Below are 19,527 nucleotides of genomic sequence, written 5' to 3'. Positions count from 1 at the left end.
AAAGTATGAGCCCGATGATTGCAAACACCAGGCCTAACACAATCCTAACCGGTGTGATCGTCTAAAATATTGGCCGAATCCAGGTTTAAATGACAGTTTCATTCTGGTAACACATTACTACGTGATCCAAACCAGAAAAAGCCCAGGATTTGGCCAACAAGTATGCGAAAAGTGCGAAAGTATGAGCCAGATGATTGCAAATACCAGACCTAACACAAACCTAAACGGTGTTATCCTCTCAAATATTGATCGAAACCAAGTTGCATTGACTGTTTCAGTCTGGTACCACATTACTACGTGGTCCCAAGCGGAAAAAAACACAGGATCTAGCCAAGAAGTATGCGAAGAGTGCGAAAGTATGAGCCAGATGATTGCAAATACCAGACCTAACACAAACCTAAACGGCGTTATCCTCTCAAATATTGTTCGAAACCAAGTTGAATTGACTGCTTCAGTCTGGTACCACATTACTACGTGGTCCCAACCGGAAAAAAACACAGGATCTAGCCAAGAAGTATGCGAAGAGTGCGAAAGTATGAGCCAGATGATTGCAAATACCAGGCCTAACCCAAACCTAAACGGTGTTATCCTCTTACATATTGATCGAAAGCAAGTTGAATTGGCAGTTTCATTGTTGTACCACATTACTGCGTGATCCAAACAAGAAACAGCCCAGGATCTGGCCAACAAGTTTGCGATGAACGCGAAAGTATGACCCAGATGATTGCAAACACCAGACCTAACACAAACCTAAACGGTCTCATCATCCAAAATATTGATCGAATCCAGGTTTAATTGACTGTTTCATTCTGGTACCACATTACTACGTGACCCAAACCAGAAAAAGCCCAGGATTTGGCCAACAAGTATGCGAAAAGTGCGAAAGTATGAGCCAGATGATTGCAAATACCAGACCTAACACAAACCTAAACGGCGTTATCCTCTCAAATATTGTTCGAAACCAAGTTGAATTGACTGTTTCAGTCTGGTACCACATTACTACGTTGTCCCAACCGGAAAAAAACACAGGATCTAGCCAAGAAGTATGCGAAGAGTGCGAAAGTATGAGCCAGATGATTGCAAATACCAGGCCTAACACAAACCTAATCGGTGTGATCGTCTAAAATATTGATCGAATCCAGGTTTAATTGACAGTTTCATTCTGGTACCACATTACTACGTGATCCATACTAGAAAACGCCCAGGATCTGGGCAACAAGAATGCGAAAAATGCGAAAGTATGAGCCAGATGACGGCAAATCCCAGACCTAAACGTGAACTAACAGGTGTTATACTTTAAAATATTGATCCAGGTCAGGTTTAATTGACTGTTTAGTGTGGTACCACATTACTACACAATCCCAACCAGAAAAAGCCCAGGATCTGCCCAACAAGCATGCGAGAAATGCGAAAGTATGAGCTAGATGACAACAAATACCAGACCGAGCGGAAAACCTAAACGGTGTTATCCTCTCAAATATTGATGGAAACCAAGTTGAAATGACTGTTTCAGTGTGGTACCACATTACTACGTGATCCCAACCAGAAAAAAACACAGGATCTGGCCAACGAGTATGCGATGAGTGCGAAAGTATGAGCCAGATAATTGCAAATACCAGGCCTAACGCAAACCTAATCGGTGTGATCCTCTAAAATATTGATCGAATCCAGGTTTAATTGACAGTTTCATTCTGGTACCACATTACTACGTGATAAAAACTAGAAAAAGCGCAGGATCTAGCCAACAAGTGTGCGAAAAATGCGAACGTATGAGCCAGATGATTGCAAATACCAGACCTAGGCGAGACCCAACCGGAGTTATCCGTTAAAATATTGATCGAATCCAGGTTTAATTGACAGTTTCATTCTGGTACCACATTACTACGTGACCCAAACCAGAAAAAGCCCAGGATTTGGCCAACAAGTATGCGAAAAGTGCGAAAGTATGAGCCAGATGATTGCAAATACCAGGCCTAACACAAACCTAACCGGTGTGATCGTCTAAAATATTGATCGAATCCAGGTTTAAAGACAGTTTCATTCTGGTATCACATTACTACGTGGTCCCAACCGGAAAAGAACACAGGATCTAGCCAACAAGTATGCGAAGAGTGCGAAAGTATGAGCCAGATGATTGCAAATACCAGGCCTAACACAAACCTAATCGGTGTGATCGTCTAAAATATTCATCGAATCCAGGTTTAATTGACAGTTTCATGCTGGTACCACATTACTACGTGATCCATACTAGAAAAAGCCCAGGATCTGGCCAACAAGAATGCGAAAAATGCGAAAGTATGAGCCAGATGAGGGCAAATCCCAGACCTAAACGTGAACTAACCGGTGTTATACTTTAAAATATTGATCCAGGTCAGGTTTAATTGACACTTTAGTGTGGTACCACATTACTACACAATCCCAACCAGAAAAAGCCCAGGATCTGCCCAACAAGCATGCGAGAAATGCGAAAGTATGAGCTGGATGACAACAAATACCAGACCGAGCAGAAAACCTAAACGGTGTTATCCTCTCAAATATTGATCGAAACCAAGTTGAATTGGCTGTTTCAGCCTGTTACCGCATTACTGCGTGACCCAAACGAGAAAGAAACACAGGATCTGGCTAACAAGTAAGGGAAGAATGCGAAAGCATGATCCAGATGATTGCAACTACCAGGCCTAACACAAACCTAACCGGTGTGATTCTCTAAAATATTGATCGAATCCAGGTTTACTTGACTGTTTCATTCTGATACCATATTACTACGTGATACAAACCAGCAAAAGCCCACGATCTGGCCCAGAAGTATGCGAAAAATGCGAAAGTATGAGCCAGATGATTGCAAATACCAGACATAGGCGAGACCCAACCGGAGTTATCCGTTAAAATATTGATCGAATCCAGGTTTAATTGACTGTTTCATTCTGGTACCGCATTACTACGTGATCCAAACCAGAAAAGGCCCAGGATCTGGTCAACAAGTATGCGAAAAATGCGAAAGTATGAGCCAGATGATTGCAAATTCCAGACCTAACAACAAACCTAAACGGTGTTGTCCTCTTAAATATTGATTGAAACCAAGTTGAATTGGCTGATTCAGTCTGTTACCACACTACTACGTGATCCAAACCAGAGAAAGCCCAGGATCTGGCCAACAAGTATGCGAAGAATGCGAAAGTATAAGCCAGATGATAGCAAATACAAGACCTATCACAAACCTAAAGGGTGCTATCCTCTAAAATATTGATCGGAACCAAGTTGAATTGCCTGTTTATTGTGGTACCACATTACTACACAATCCCAAACCAGAAAAAGCATACGATCTGGCCAACAAGTGTCCGAAGAATGCGAAAGTATGAGCCTGATGATTGCAAATACCAGACCTAACACAAACCTAAACGGTCTCATCATCCAAAATATTGATCGAATCCAGGTTTAATTGACTGTTTCATGCTGGTACCATATTACTACCTGATCCAAACCAGAAAAACTCCAGGATTTGGCCAACACGTATGCGAAGAATGCGAAAGTATCAGGCAGATGATTGCAAATACCAGACCTAACACAAACCTAAACGGTGCTATCCTCTTAAATATTGATCGGAACCAGGTTTAATTGACTGTTTCATTCTGGTACCACATTGCTGCGTGATCCAAACCAGAAAAAGCCCAGGATCAGGCCAACAGGTATGCGAAGAATGCAAAAGTATCAGGCAGATGATTGCAAATACCAGACCTAACACAAACCTAAACGGTGCTATCCTCTTAAATATTTATTGGAACCAGGTTTAATTGACTGTTTCATTCTTGTACCACATTACTGCGTGATCCAAACCAGAAACAGCCCAGGATCGGGCCAACAGGTATGCGAAGAATGCGAAAATATGAGACAGTTGAGGGCAAATACCAGACCTAACACAAGCCTAAACGGTGTTATCCTCTTAAGTATTGATCGAAACGAAGTTGAATTGGCTGTTTCCGCCTGTTACCGCATTACTGCGTGACCCAAATCAGAAAGGAACACAGGTTCTGGCCAACAAGTATCGGAAGAATGCGAAAGTATGATCCGGATGATTGCAGCTACCAGGCCTAACCCAAACCTAAACGGTGTTATCCTCTTAAATATTGATCGAAAGCAAGTTGAATTGGCAGTTTCATTGTTGTACCACATTACTGCGTGATCCAAACAAGAAACAGCCCAGGATCTGGCCAACAAGTTTGCGATGAACGCGAAAGTATGACCCAGATGATTGCAAACACCAGACCTAACACAAACCTAAACGGTCTCATCATCCAAAATATTGATCGAATCCAGGTTTAATTGACTGTTTCATGCAGGTACCACATTACTACGTGACCCAAACCAGAAAAAGCCCAGGATCTGGTCAACAAGTATGCGAAAAGTGCGAAAGTATGAGCCAGATGATTGCAAATACCAGAACTAACACAAACCTAAACGGCGTTATCCTCTCAAATATTGTTCGAAACCAAGTTGAATTGACTGTTTCAGTCTGGTACCACATTACTACGTGGTCCCAACCGGAAAAAAACACAGGATCTAGCCAAGAAGTATGCGAAGAGTGCGAAAGTATGAGCCAGATGATTGCAAATACCAGGCCTAACACAAACCTAATCGGTGTGATCGTCTAAAATATTGATCGAATCCAGGTTTAATTGACAGTTTCATTCTGGTACCACATTACTACGTGATCCATACTAGAAAACCCCCAGGATCTGTGCAACAAGAATGCGAAAAATGCGAAAGTATGAGCCAGATGACGGCAAATCCCAGACCTAAACGTGAACTAACAGGTGTTATACTTTAAAATATTGATCCAGGTCAGGTTTAATTGACTGTTTAGTGTGGTACCACATTACTACACAATCCCAACCAGAAAAAGCCCAGGATCTGCCCAACAAGCATGCGAGAAATGCGAAAGTATGAGCTAGATGACAACAAATACCAGACCGAGCGGAAAACCTAAACGGTGTTATCCTCTCAAATATTGATGGAAACCAAGTTGAAATGACTGTTTCAGTGTGGTACCACATTACTACGTTATCCCAACCAGAAAAAAACGCAGGATCTGGCCAACGAGTATGCGATGAGTGCGAAAGTATGAGCCAGATAATTGCAAATACCAGGCCTAACACAAACCTAATCGGTGTGATCCTCTAAAATATTGATCGAATCCAGGTTTAATTGACAGTTTCATTCTGGTACCACATTACTACGTGATAAAAACTAGAAAAAGCGCAGGATCTAGCCAACAAGTGTGCGATGAATGCGAAAGTATGAGCCGGATGATTGCAAACACCAGGCCTAACACAAACCTAACCGGTGTGATCGTCTAAAATATTGATCGTATCCAGGTTTAATTGACAGTTTCATTCTGGTACCACATTACTACGTGACCCAAACCAGAAAAAGCCTAGGATTTGGCCAACAAGTATGCGAAAAGTGCGAAAGTATGAGCCAGATGATTGCAAATACCAGGCCTAACACAAACCTAACCGGTGTGATCGTCTAAAATATTGATCGAATCCAGGTTTAAATGACAGTTTCATTCTGGTATCACATTACTACGTGGTCCCAACCGGAAAAAAACACAGGATCTAGCCAACAAGTATGCGAAGAGTGCGAAAGTATGAGCCAGATGATTGCAAATACCAGGCCTAACACAAACCTAATCGGTGTGATCGTCTAAAATATTGATCGAATCCAGGTTTAATTGACAGTTTCATTCTGGTACCACATTACTACGTGATCCATACTAGAAAAAGCCCAGGATCTGGCCAACAAGAATGCGAAAAATGCGAAAGTATGAGCCAGATGAGGGCAAATCCCAGACCTAAACGTGAACTAACCGGTGTTATACTTTAAAATATTGATGCAGGTCAGGTTTAATTGACACTTTAGTGTGGTACCACATTACTACACAATCCCAACCAGAAAAAGCCCAGGATCTGCCCAACAAGCATGCGAGAAATGCGAAAGTATGAGCTGGATGACAACAAATACCAGAACGAGCAGAAAACCTAAACGGTGTTATCCTCTCAAATATTGATCGAAACCAAGTTGAATTGGCTGTTTCAGCCTGTTACCGCATTACTGCGTGACCCAAACGAGAAAGAAACACAGGATCTGGCTAACAAGTATGGGAAGAATGCGAAAGCATGATCCAGATGATTGCAACTACCAGGCCTAACACAAACCTAACCGGTGTGATTCTCTAAAATATTGATCGAATCCAGGTTTAGTTGACTGTTTCATTCTGATACCATATTACTACGTGATACAAACCAGCAAAAGCCCACGATCTGGCCAAGAAGTATGCGAAAAATGCGAAAGTATGAGCCAGATGATTGCAAATACCAGACCTAGGCGAGACCCAACCGGAGTTATCCGTTAAAATATTGATCGAATCCAGGTTTAATTGACTGTTTCATTCTGGTACCGCATTACTACGTGATCCAAACCAGAAAAGGCCCAGGATCTGGTCAACAAGTATGCGAAAAATGCGAAAGTATGAGCCAGATGATTGCAAATTCCAGACCTAACAACAAACCTAAACGGTGTTGTCCTCTTAAATATTGATTGAAACCAAGTTGAATTGGCTGATTCAGTCTGGTACCACACTACTACGTGATCCAAACCAGAGAAAGCCCAGGATCTGGCCAACAAGTATGCGAAGAATGCGAAAGTATAAGCCAGATGATAGCAAATACAAGACCTATCACAAACCTAAAAGGTGCTATCCTCTAAAATATTGATCGGAACCAAGTTGAATTGCCTGTTTATTGTGGTACCACATTACTACACAATCCCAAACCAGAAAAAGCATACGATCTGGCCAACAAGTGTCCGAAGAATGCGAAAGTTTGAGCCTGATGATTGCAAATACCAGACCTAACACAAACCTAAACGGTCTCATCATCCAAAATATTGATCGAATCCAGGTTTAATTGACTGTTTCATGCTGGTACCATATTACTACCTGATCCAAACCAGAAAAACTCCAGGATTTGGCCAACACGTATGCGAAGAATGCGAAAGTATCAGGCAGATGATTGCAAATACCAGACCTAACACAAACCTAAACGGTGCTATCCTCTTAAATATTGATCGGAACCAGGTTTAATTGACTGTTTCATTCTGGTACCACATTGCTGCGTGATCCAAACCAGAAAAAGCCCAGGATCAGGCCAACAGGTTTGCGAAGACTGCGAAAGTATGAGAAAGATGAGGGCAAATACCAGACCTAACACAAGTCTAAACGGTGTTATCCTCTTAAATATTGTTCGATACCAAGTTGAATTGGCTGTTTCATTCTGGTACCACATAACTGCATGATCCAAACCAGAAAAAGCCCAGGATCAGGCCGACAGGTATGCGAAGAATGCGAAAGTATGAAACAGATGGGGGCAAATCCCAGACCTAAACGTGAACTAACCGGTGTTATACTTTAAAATATTGACCGCGGTCAGGTTTAATTGACTGTTTAGAGTGATACCACATTACTACACAATCCCAACCAGAAAAAGCCCAGGATCTGGCCAACAAGCATGCGAGAAATGCGAAAGTATGAGCCAGATGACAGCAAATACCAGACAGAGCACAAACCTTAACGGTGTTAACCTCTTAAATATTGATCGAAACCAAGTTGAATTGACTGTTTCATTCTGGTACCGCATTACTACGTGACCCAAACCAGAAAAGGCCTAGGATCTGGTCAACAAATATGCGAAAAATGCGAAAGTATGAGCCAGATGATTGCAAATACCAGACCTAACACAAACCTAAACGGTGTTGTCCTCTTAAATATTGATCGAAACCAAGATGAATTGGCTGTTTCAGTCTGGTACCACATTACTACGTGATACAAACCAGAAAGATCCCAGGATCTGGCCAACAAGTATGAAAAAAATGCGAAAGTATGAGCCTGATGATTGCAAATACCAGGCCTAACACAAAACTAACCGGTGTAATTCTTTAAAATATTGATCCAGGTCAGGTTTAATGGACTGTTTCAGTCTGATAACACATTACTATGTGGTCCAAATCAGAAAAAACTCAGGATCTGGCCAACGAGTATGCGATGAATGCGAAAGTATATGCCAGATGAGGGCAAATCCCAGACCTAAGCGAGGCCCAACCGGAGTTATCCCTTAAAATATTGATCGAATCCAGGTTTACTTGACTGATTTACTCTGATACCACATTACTGGTGGCCAACAGGTATGCGAAGAATGCGAAAGTATGAGCCAGACCATTGCAAGTATCAGACCTAACACAAACCTAAACGGTGTTATCCTCTTAAATATTGATCGAAACCAGGTTGAATTGACTGTTTCAGTGTGTTACCTCATTACTACGTGATCCAACCCAGCAAAAGCCCAGGATCTGGCCAACAAGTGTGCGATGATTGTGAATGTATAGACCAGACGAGGGCAAATCCCAGACCTAAGCGAGGCCCAACCGGAGTTGTCCTTTAAAATATTGCGCGAGGCCACGTTTAACTGACTGTTTCAGTGTGGTACCACATTACTACGTGATCCAAACCAGAAAAAGCCCAGGATCTGGCCAACAAGTGTGCGATGAATGCGAAGGTATGAGCCAGATGATTGCTAATACCAGGCCTAACACAAACCAAACCGGTGTGATCCTCTAAAATATTGATCGAATCCAGATTTAGTTGAATGTTTCATTCTGGTACCACATTAGTACGAGATCCAAACCAGAAAAAGCCCAGGATCTGGCCAACGAGTATGCGAAGAATGCGAAAGTATGAGACAGATGAGGGCAAATCCCAGACCTAAACGAGACCCAACCGGAGTTATCCTTTAAAATATTGTTCGAGGCCACGTTTAATTGACTATTTCATTCTGGTAGCTCATTACTGCGTGATCCAATCCAGAAAACGCCAAGGATCAGGCCGACAGGTATGCGAAGAATGCGAAAGTATCAGACAGATGATTGCAAATTCCAGACCTCAACGTGACCCAACCGGTGTTATACTTTAAAATATTGATCGAGGGCAGGTTTTATTGGCTATTTCAGTGCGGTACCTCATAACTACGCGATCCAAACCATAAAAAGTCCAGGGTCTGGCCAACAAGTGTGCGAAGAATGCGAAAGTATGAGCCAGATGATTGGAAATATCAGGCCTAACACAAACCTAACCGGTGTGATCCTCCAAAATATTGACCGAATCCAGGTTTAATTGACCGTTTCATTTTGGTACCACATTACTGCGTGATCCAAACCAGAAAAAACCCAGGATCTGCACAACAAGTGTGCGAAGAATGCGGAAGTATATGCCAGATGAGGGCAAATACCAGACCTAAACGAGACCCAACCGGAGTTATCCTTTAAAATATTGATCGTATATAGGTTTAGCACACTGTCTCAGCGTGGTACCACGTTCCTACGTGATCAAAACCAGAAAAAGCCCATGAACAGGCCAACAGGTATGCGAAAAATGCGAAAGTATGAGACTGATGATTGCAAATATCAGGCCTAACATAAACCTAACCGGTGTGATCCTCTAAAATATTGACCGAAACCATGGAGAATTGGCTGTTTCAGTCTGGTAACGCATTACTACGTGATCCAAAGCAGAAAAAAACACAGGATCTGGCCAACAAGTATGCGAAGAATGCGAAAGTATGAGCCACATGAGGGTAAATACCAGACCTAATCCAGACCTAACCGGTGTTGTACTCTAAAATATTGTTCGGAATCACGTTTAATGGACTCTTTCAGTGTGGTACTACATTACTACGTGATACAAACCAGAAAAAAACCTAGGATCTAGCCAACAAGTATGCGAAGAATGCGAAAGTATGAGCCAGATGATTGCAAATTACAGACCTAACACAACCCTAAACGGTGTTATCCTTTGAAATATTGATCGAAACCAAGTTGAATTGACTGTTTCATTCTGGTACCACATTACTACGTGATCCAAACCAGAAAAAGCCCAGGATCTGGCCAACAGGTATGCGAAGAATGCGAAAGTATGAGACAGATGAGAGCAAATCTCAGACCTAAACGAGACCCAACCGGAGGTATCCTTTAAAATATTGATCGAGGCCACGTTTAATTGACTGTTTCAGTGTGGTACCACATTACTACGTGATCCAAACCAGAAAAAAACGACGGATCTGGCCCACAACTGTGCGACAAATCCGAAAGTATGAGCCAGGTGAGGGCAAAACGCAGACCAAACACAGATCTAGCAGTTGTTATCCTCTAAAATACTGATCGAATCCAGGTTTAATTGACTGCCTCATTCTGGTACCACATTACTGCGTGATGCAAACCAGAAAAAGTCCAGGGTCTGGCCAACAAGTGTGCGAAGAATGCGAAAGTATGAGCCAGATGATTGCAAATATCAGGCCTAACACAAACCTAACCGGTGTGATCCTCCAAAATATTGACCGAATCCAGGTTTAATTGACCGTTTCATTTTGGTACCACATTACTGCGTGATCCAAACCAGAAAAAACCCAGGATCTGCACAACAAGTGTGCGAAGAATGCGGAAGTATATGCCAGATGAGGGCAAATACCAGACCTAAACGAGACCCAACCGGACTTATCCTTTAAAATATTGATCGAATATAGGTTTAACACACTGTCTCAGTGTGGTACCACATTACTACGTGATCCCAACCAGAAAAAAACACAGGATCTGGCCAAGGAGTATGCGAAGAGTGCGAAAGTATGAGCCAGATGAGGGCAAATCCCAGACCTAAACGCGAACTAACCGGTGTTATACTTTAAAATATTGATCCAGGTCAGGTTTAATTGCCTGTTTATTGTGGTACCACATTACTACACAATCCCAAACCAGAAAAAGCATACGATCTGGCCAACAAGTGTCCGAAGAATGCAAAAGTATGAGCCTGATGATTGCAAATACCAGACCTAACACAAACCTAAACGGTGCTATCCTCTTAAATATTGATCGGAACCAGGTTTAATTGACCGTTTCATTCTGGTACCACATTACTACGTGATCCAAACCAGAAATAGCCCAGGACCTGGCCAACAAGTATGCGAAGAATGCGAAAGTATGAGGCAGATGAGGGTAAATATCGGACCTAAACGACACCCAACCGGAGTTGTCCTTTAATATATTCATTGAGGCCACGATTAACTGACTGTTTCAGTGCGGTACCACATTAATGCCTGATCCTATCCACGAAAAGTCCAGGACCTGGCCAACAAGTATCCGAAGAATGCGAAACTATGGGCCAGATGACTGCAAATACCAGGCTTAACACAAACCAAACCGGTGTGATCCTCTAAAATATTGACCGAAAACAAGTTGAATTGGCTGTTTCAGTCTGGTACCACATTACTACGTTGTCCAAACCAGAAAGAAACACAGGATCTGGCCAACAAGTATGCGAAGTATGCGAAAGTATAAGCCAGATCCCCTCAGGGGCTGCCAGCCATTCAGCTGCAGTACGGGCTTAACGAACCCGGGGTACCCGAGTCATACACACACCGTAAGCCTCCTGTTGGTCGTCGCAACGACCCATTCACAATTCCCTATTGGTTTTGTGAATGGTACGTGACGGCAGGAGGAACGGGGGTCTTGGCTTAACCGCCTGGGCCACGAGTATGGCGACTCTATAAAATCGCCCTCCAATCCCAAGCTATGGTGCGCGGCGATGGGATGCATGGTTGGGGAGAAGGCCCAATCCCAAGCGACCACCTCCGGGGAACCTGCCGAACCCCCGGAGTATTAGGCTTACCCGGGTAAGGCGGCTCTGCCCGGGTGGACCTTTATTTCCGACCATCTCGTGGGATTCTTATGGACACAGAAAATAAAATGGGGATGGGGCGGGTTTTGTCGGTTGGGGAGGACGGTGACGGGGTTGGGGTTAGGGTGGCGGCGCTCGCGCCCCACTCAGCGCCAGGTCCGGCTTCGTGGAGGGTGGAGGAGGACGACGAGACGGCGTCGGTCTCGTCCTTCTCCTCCAGCACGAGCCACATAGGCTCTAAGAGGAAGAGGACGGGGCAGGCCGTCGTCGAGGTGGGCGGGGCGATGAGCCCGTCGGTGAGGCTGAGTTGCCTCAGGGACGAGGTGACCGAGGAGATATCGGAGAGGATCTCCTCGTCCCTGAGGCGGGTGGAGAAAGTCGCCGCTGCCTGCGCCTTTAAGGGGCAGAAAAGCGGTGGCGCGGAGGCCCTGAAGGCCGCGGCGGCGGAAATGAGGGAGGCGGCGCGGGAGCTCAGAGGGCGGAACGCCCGTCTGCAGCTCCTGCTGGAGGAGGAGCGACAGGGGAGGAGGAGGGCAGAGGCGCTGTGGAACAGCGCGGCTCTCCCTCCCATCCTCCCTCCTCCTCCACCGCCGCGTCCCTCGGCGGAGGTAAATAAGCGGAGTGCGGCGGCAGTGGTGCGGGGCACCGCGGGCCCCTCCACCCGCACTCCGCCCGTGAAGAAGTCCCCGTCCTCCTCAGAGGACGATCTTCTGAGGAGGATTGGGGACATGATTGATGGCAAGCTGGCCGCCTTCCGGCAGGAGCTCCTCGCCGGAAGAGCGGTCAGCAGGAAGGCGGTGCCTCCCCGACCTGTTCCGGTACAGTCGGGGAAGGCAAAGAAGGGCGGAGTGAAGGCTCCGCCCAGCGTTGCGGCACCAGGGCCCCGGGACGCGACCCCCAAGGGGGGTGGTGTACCCGTGGTCGCGATGGTCGCGTCCTCCACGGCACCCTCCCAAGGGGGGGTGGCGTGGAGTGAGGTGGTGGGGCGGAAGGCGAAGCGGGCGGCGAGGAAGGCCTCGCAACCGCAGCCTCCGCCTCCGCCGCCGGCGGCCAAGTTAAAGGCCGCGAAGGTCGGGAAGGCACGACCAGGTCGTCCCCCAAAAACGGCAGCGGTGACGCTGACCGTTGCGCAGGGGGGCGACCTGACCCTCGCGGAGGCGATGCGGCTCGCCAGGGAGAATATCTCCCTGGAAGAGCTGGGCATCGCCTCCGTGAGGGCGAAGAGGGCCGTGACCGGGGGTCTCTTGCTGGAGATCCCCGGTGCAGAAGGCGGCGCGAAGGCGGATCGTCTCGCCCAGAGGCTCCGGGAGCAGCTGGGCGAGCGAGGTGTCCGGGTCGCCCGGCCCACGAAGCGCACGGAGATGCGCGTTTGTGGGCTGGACGACTCGGTCAGCGCACAGGATGTGTCCCGTGCCCTTGCGAGGGCGGGGGACTGTCCTGTGGAGGACCTGCGGATCGGAGAGATCCGCAGGTCGCCCTCCGGCCTCGGGTCGGTGTGGGCCCGGTGCCCCCTCTCCGCCGCCCGTAAGGTGGCGGAATCCGGGAGGGTGTTGGTGGGGTGGGTTTCGGCGCGAGTGGAAATCCTCGCGCCGCGCCCGCTCCAGTGTCACCGCTGCCTCGAATTGGGGCACGTGAGGCAGTGGTGCACCTCGCCGGTGGACCGCAGCGGTCAGTGTTACCGCTGCGGTGCCAAAGAGCACCGTGCGAGCCAGTGCTCGGCGGCCCCCCACTGCCCGCTGTGTGCGGACATGGGGAGGCCAGCCGATCACAGGGTGGGGAGCAAGAAGTGCTCCCCCCCCTCCCGGAAGGAGAGGAAGAGGCGGGCTGCACCGGCTCCGGTGCCGAGGGCGGTGGCATCGTCCTCCATGGAGGTGGACGGTGCTACGGGGACGGACGGCCGGGAGGAGGCTGGCGCGGCCATTAATTAATGCCGCCCCGCCTCCTCCTCCAGGCCAACCTCAACCACTGCCGCGCGGCACAGGACTTGATGTCCCAAGTCCTCGCGGAGTGGGGGGTTGGCCTGGCGGTCGCCGCCGAGCCGTACCGCGTCCCTGATCACCCTCATTGGGTGGGCGACGCGGACGGCTTGGTGGCGACGGTATGGGGAGGGGGTGACGGGTCCCCACCGTTCTCCTTGTTGGAGCGCGGTCGGGGATTCGTCGCCGTAGACTGGGGGGGAGTCGCTGTGGTGGGGTGCTACATTTCGCCCCGTAGCGGTCACGCTGCGTTCGAGCTGTACTTGGCCGAGGTCGCGGCATGCGTGCAGCGCTACGCGGCCCGGCCGGTGCTGGTCCTGGGGGATTTTAATGCCAAGTCGGTGGCTTGGGGATCCCCCAGGACCTCCGTTCGCGGCGGGATCCTGGGCGATTGGGCGGCGGGGCTCGACCTCCGGGTATTGAACCGGGGGTCGGAGCACACATGCGTGCGGCGATATGGGGGGTCCATCGTGGATGTTGGATTCGCGACCCCCAACGCCGTGCGCATGGTGTCGGGTTGGCATGTGGTCGCGGGGGCAGAGACACTCTCCGATCACCGGTACATCCGGATGGAGGTCTCTGCCGCCGCGAGTGCATCCCGACACGGCCGCCTGCGTGGCACCCCACCACGCCGCTGGGCGCTTCGGCGCCTGGACAAGGACGCCCTGATGGCAGCTGCCCTCGCTGCAACTTGGCCGCAGGGAGCGGCCGAGTTACCGAGCATAGAGGAGGAGGTCGCCCGGCTCGGAGCATTGGTCGCGGGTATTTGCGACGCGGCGATGCCTCGGGTCGGGCGGGCTTCTCCTCGCCGGGCGGTGTACTGGTGGTCGGACGCGATCGCGGAGTTGCGAGTCGCGACTGTCCGCGCCCGACGCCAGTACACCCGCGCGCGCCGTCGTCAACGTACAGGCGACGACGTGGCGCGAGCGAGGGCAGCTGATGACCTGTATGGAGCATACCGCGTGGCGCGGGTTGCTCTGCAGGTCGCCATCAAACGGGCCAAGACCCAGGCATGGAAGGAGCTCCTCCAGACCCTTGATGACGATCCATGGGGGCGCCCATATAAGGTGGTGCTGAATAAGCTCCGCCCGTGGGCGCCCCCCGTCACCGAGGGTCTTGACCCCCGGCTGCTGGAGGACGTGGTCAATACACTCTTCCCAATTGGGGAGAGGGGACCGCGTCCTCCGGCGGCGGCGGCTGTCCCAGTGGAGTGGACGGCCGAGCTGGGGGTCACGCAGGAGGAGCTGGCAGCGGCCATCAGACGGCTCGGGGTTCGTAACACGGCCCCGGGTCCGGATGGTGTGCCCGGCCGGGTTTGGGTCTTGACCCAGGGCGTCCTTGGGGCCGACCTCAGGCGGTTGTTCGACCGCTGCCTGAGGGACGGGCGATTCCCCCCCAGTTTGAAGGTGGCGAGGATGGTCCTCCTCCGGAAGGAGGGTCGGCCCGCGGAGTCTCCCTCCGCATACCGGCCCATTTGTCTCCTCGACGAGGTGGGCAAGCTCTTCGAGCGTGTGATTGCTGCCCGCCTCGTCGAGCACCTGTCGCGGGGTGATCCCGGTCTGGCCGACTGCCAGTTCGGTTTCCGGGGGGGCCGATCGACTATCGACGCGATAGGTCGTGTGAGGGCCCTCTCGGAGGCGGCCGTCTCCCGGGGAGGGGTGGCATTGGCAATATCCTTGGATATTGCCAATGCCTTTAACACCCTCCCCTGGGAAGAGATAAGGAGGGGGCTCGAATATCATCGAGTCCCCCCTTGTCTCAGGGCGGTCGTCGGGGATTATCTCCGCGGCAGGTGGATCGAGTATCCGGGCCGGGATGGTGATATGCGGAGGGAGGTGTACTGCGGTGTTCCGCAGGGGTCGGTCCTCGGGCCACTCCTGTGGAACATCGCGTACGACTCGGTGTTGCGGGCCGGCCTCCCCGACGGCGTCAGCACGGTGTGTTATGCGGATGACACACTGGTGCTGGCCGTCGGGGCGCACTGGGGGAGGGCCATGCGTCGCGCGGAGGAGGGGTCGCAACGCGTCGTCGACCGGATCAGGGGGATGGGGATGACGGTGGCGGTCCATAAGACCGAGGTGATTGCGTTTCATTCACCTCGGCAGGATCCGCCACCCCCTCTGATTCGGGTGGGTGGGGCTGACATCGAGGTGAAGCCCCAGATCAGGTATCTGGGGCTGATCCTCGATAGCCACTGGCGTTTCGAGAAGCATTTCCGCTGCCTGGTCCCCCGGTTGGAAAGGATGGTTGCGGCTCTGGGCCGGATCCTGCCCAACCTGGGGGGCCCGGCGGGCCGAGTTCGTCGCCTCTATGTGGCAATGGTCCAGTCGGTGGCCCTATACGGGGCCCCCGTCTGGGCGGACGACCTGGCTGCCTCCCGGCGCAGCATGACTATGCTGCGTCGGGTGCAGAGGCGCATGGCGCTCAGGGTCGTCCGCGGGTATCGGACCATGTCACATGAGGCGGCGACGGTTCTAGCGGGGATGCCGCCCATGGACCTGCTCGCGCGGTCGCACGCGGTGATGTACCGGCACCGCGTCGACCGTCGCGCGGGGGTGGGGGCGGTCCCGGGCGGGCAGGAACCTGCTTGGGGCGATTTGAAGCGCCAGGCCCGGCAGTCCGTGTTGCTCGCGTGGCAGGAGCGGCTGGCTCTGCCAACCGCGGGGCACCGGACTGTCGGGGCGGTTCGGCCACTCCTGAAGGAGTGGCTGGACAGAGGCCATGGCAGCCTCACCTACCGGATGGCACAGGTATTTTCCGGGCATGGCAGCTTCGGAAGATACCTGTGCCGGATAGGGAAGGAGCCGACGGCGCGTTGCTGCCACTGCGACGCTGAGCAGGACACGGCGGATCATACCCTGGAGGTATGCCCCGCGTGGGAGGGGGAGCGCCGTGTCCTGGTCGGCGTCGTCGGGCGGGATGTCTCGCTGCCGGGCGTGGTGCGCGCCATGCTCGGCAGCGAGGAGAAGTGGAGGGCCGTGGCCTCCTTCTGCGAGAACGTAATGTTGCAGAAGGAGGCCGCGGGGAGGGAGCGCGAGCTTCAGCGGCGCGCTGAAGCTCGCGCTCGTGCGGTGGCCCGAGGTCGTCGCCCGGTCGCGAGGCGTCGCGGGCGGCCGCCTCGGCGTGGCGGATGACCTAGGCTGGGAGGGGGGTCCTGAGGGGACCCTCCTCCCGCCAGGCGGCGCCGGGTCGGACCGGTTGGGGGTAGGAGTGCCTCCCCCTACCGGTCCGACGCAAGGGGAGGCACCCTCGGCGGTCTGGTGCGGCCATGAACGCCCGGCCGCCGAGGGGTGGAAACGGGGTCGCGGGCGGTTGCGAGTTGGGGCTCGCAGACGCCACTAAACGCGGCCCCGGGACGGATAGCGGCGGGATGGAGTGGCCCCGTCCCGCCGCTATGAGGCAGTGTGTCTACTGGGGGGACCGATTGTCCCCCCGGGGGATGGGCGCGAAAGCGCGGGCACGGGGAGGATACCGGACGAATGCTTCGAGCGATTCCCGGTATCCTCCCAAAGCGTGCCGAAGGGTCACCGTGGGGTTTTTAGTGGGTAGGTCCCGCGCCTGTCGTTGTACTGGCGCGGGGAATCCCACACACCCCTCCCACCTCTCCCCAAGGAGGTGGGAGGGAGTCTTTCGAAGATTTTCCCCACGACAAAAAAAAAAAAAAAAAAAAAAAAAAAAAAAGTATAAGCCAGATGAGGGCAAATCCAAGACCCAAACGAGACCCAGCCAGAGTTATCCTTTATAATATTGAGCGAGGCCACGTTTAACTGACTGTTTCAGTGTGGTACCACATTACTACGAGAGCCAAACCAGAAAAAGCCCAGGATCTGGCCAACAAGTGTGGGAGGAATGCGAAAGTATGAGACAGATGATTCCAAGTACCAGACTTAACACAAACCTAAACGGTGTTATCCCTTAAAATATTGTTCGAATCCAGATTTAATTGACTGATTCATTCTGGTACCACATCACTGCGTGATCCAAACCAGAAAAAGCCCAGGATCAGGCCAAAAGGCATGCGAAGAATGCGAAAGTATGAGCCAGATGAGTGCAAATACCAGACCTAACACAAACCTAACCGGTGTGATTCTCTAAAATATTGATCGATTCCAGGTTTAGTAGACTGTTTCATTCTAGTACCATATTACTACGTGATCCAAACCCGAAAAAGCCCAGGATCTGGCCCAGAAGTTTGAAAAAGTGCGAAAGCATGAGCCAGATGAGGGCAAATCCAAGACCTAAACGAGACCCAGCCGGAGTTATCCTTTAAAATATTGAGCGAGGCCACGTTTAACTGGTTGTTTCAGTGTGGTACCACATTACTACGAGACCCAAACCAGAGAAGGTCCAGGATCTGGCCAACAAGTGTGCGAAGAATGCGAAAGTATGACCCAGGTGAGGGCAAAACCCAGACCAAACGCTGACCTAGCAGTTGTTATCCTCTAAAATACTGACCGGAGCCAGGTTTAATTGACCGTTTCATTCTGGTACCATATTACTACGTGATTCAAACCAGAAAAAGCCCAGGATCTGGCCAACAGGTGTCCGAAGATTCCGAAAGTACAAACCAGACGAGGGCAAATCCCAGACCTAAGCGAGACCCAACCGGAGTTATCCATCAAAATATTGAGCGAGGCCACGTTTAACTGACTGTTTCAGTGTGGTACCACATTACTACGAGATCGAAACCAGAAAAGGTCCAGGATCTGGCCAACAAGTGTGCGAAGAATGCGAAAGTATGACCCAGGTGAGGGCAAAACCCAGACCAAACGCAGACCTAGCAGTTGTTATCCTCTAAAATACTGATCGGAGCCAGGTTTAATTGACCGTTTCAGTGTGATACCACATTACTACGTGATCCAAACCAGAAAAAGCCCAGGATCAGGCCAACAGGTATGCGAACAATGCGGAAGTATGAACCAGATGATTGCAAATTCCAGACCTCAACGAGACCCGACCGGTGTTATACTATAGAATATTGATCGAGGCGACGTTTCATTGACAGTTTCAGTGTGATACCACATTAATCTGTGATCCAAACCAGAAAAAGCCCAGGATCAGGCCAACAGGTATGCGAACAATGCGGAAGTATGAACCAGATGATTGCAAATTCCAGACCTCAACGAGACCCGACCGGTGTTATACTATAAAATATTGATCGAGGCCACGTTTATCTGACTGTTTCCGTGTGGTACCACATTACTACGAGATCCAAACCAGAACAAGTACAGGATCTAGCCAACAAGTGTGCGAAGAATGCGAAAGTATGAGCCAGATGATTGCAAATACCAGGCCTAACACAAACCTAACCGGTGTGATCCTCTAAAATATTGACCGAATCCAGGTTTAATTGACCGTTTCATTCTGATACCATATTACTACGAGATCCAAACCAGAAAAAGCCCAGGATCTGGCCAAGAAGTATGCGAAAAGTGCGAAAGCATGGGCCAGATGTGGGCAAATCCCAGAACTAAACGAGACGCAACCGGAGTTTTGCTTTGAAATATTGGTCGTGGCCACGTTTAATTGACTGTTTCAGTGTGGTACCACATTACTACGTGAATCAAACCAGAAAAATGCCAGGATCTGGCCAACAAGTGTGCGAAGAATGCGAAAGTATAACCCAGATGAGGGCAAATCCCAGACCTAAACGTGAGCCAGACGGTGTTATACTTTAAAATATTGTTCGAGACCAGGATCAATTCACTGTTTCAGTGTGGCACCACATTATTACGCGATCGAAACCAGAAAAAGCCCAGGATCTGGCCAACAAGT

Source organism: Colletes latitarsis, unplaced genomic scaffold (genome assembly GCF_051014445.1).
Source record: "Colletes latitarsis isolate SP2378_abdomen unplaced genomic scaffold, iyColLati1 scaffold0002, whole genome shotgun sequence".
Classification (NCBI taxonomy): Eukaryota; Metazoa; Arthropoda; class Insecta; order Hymenoptera; family Colletidae; genus Colletes; species Colletes latitarsis.
Note: the sequence above shows the minus strand (reverse complement) of the source record.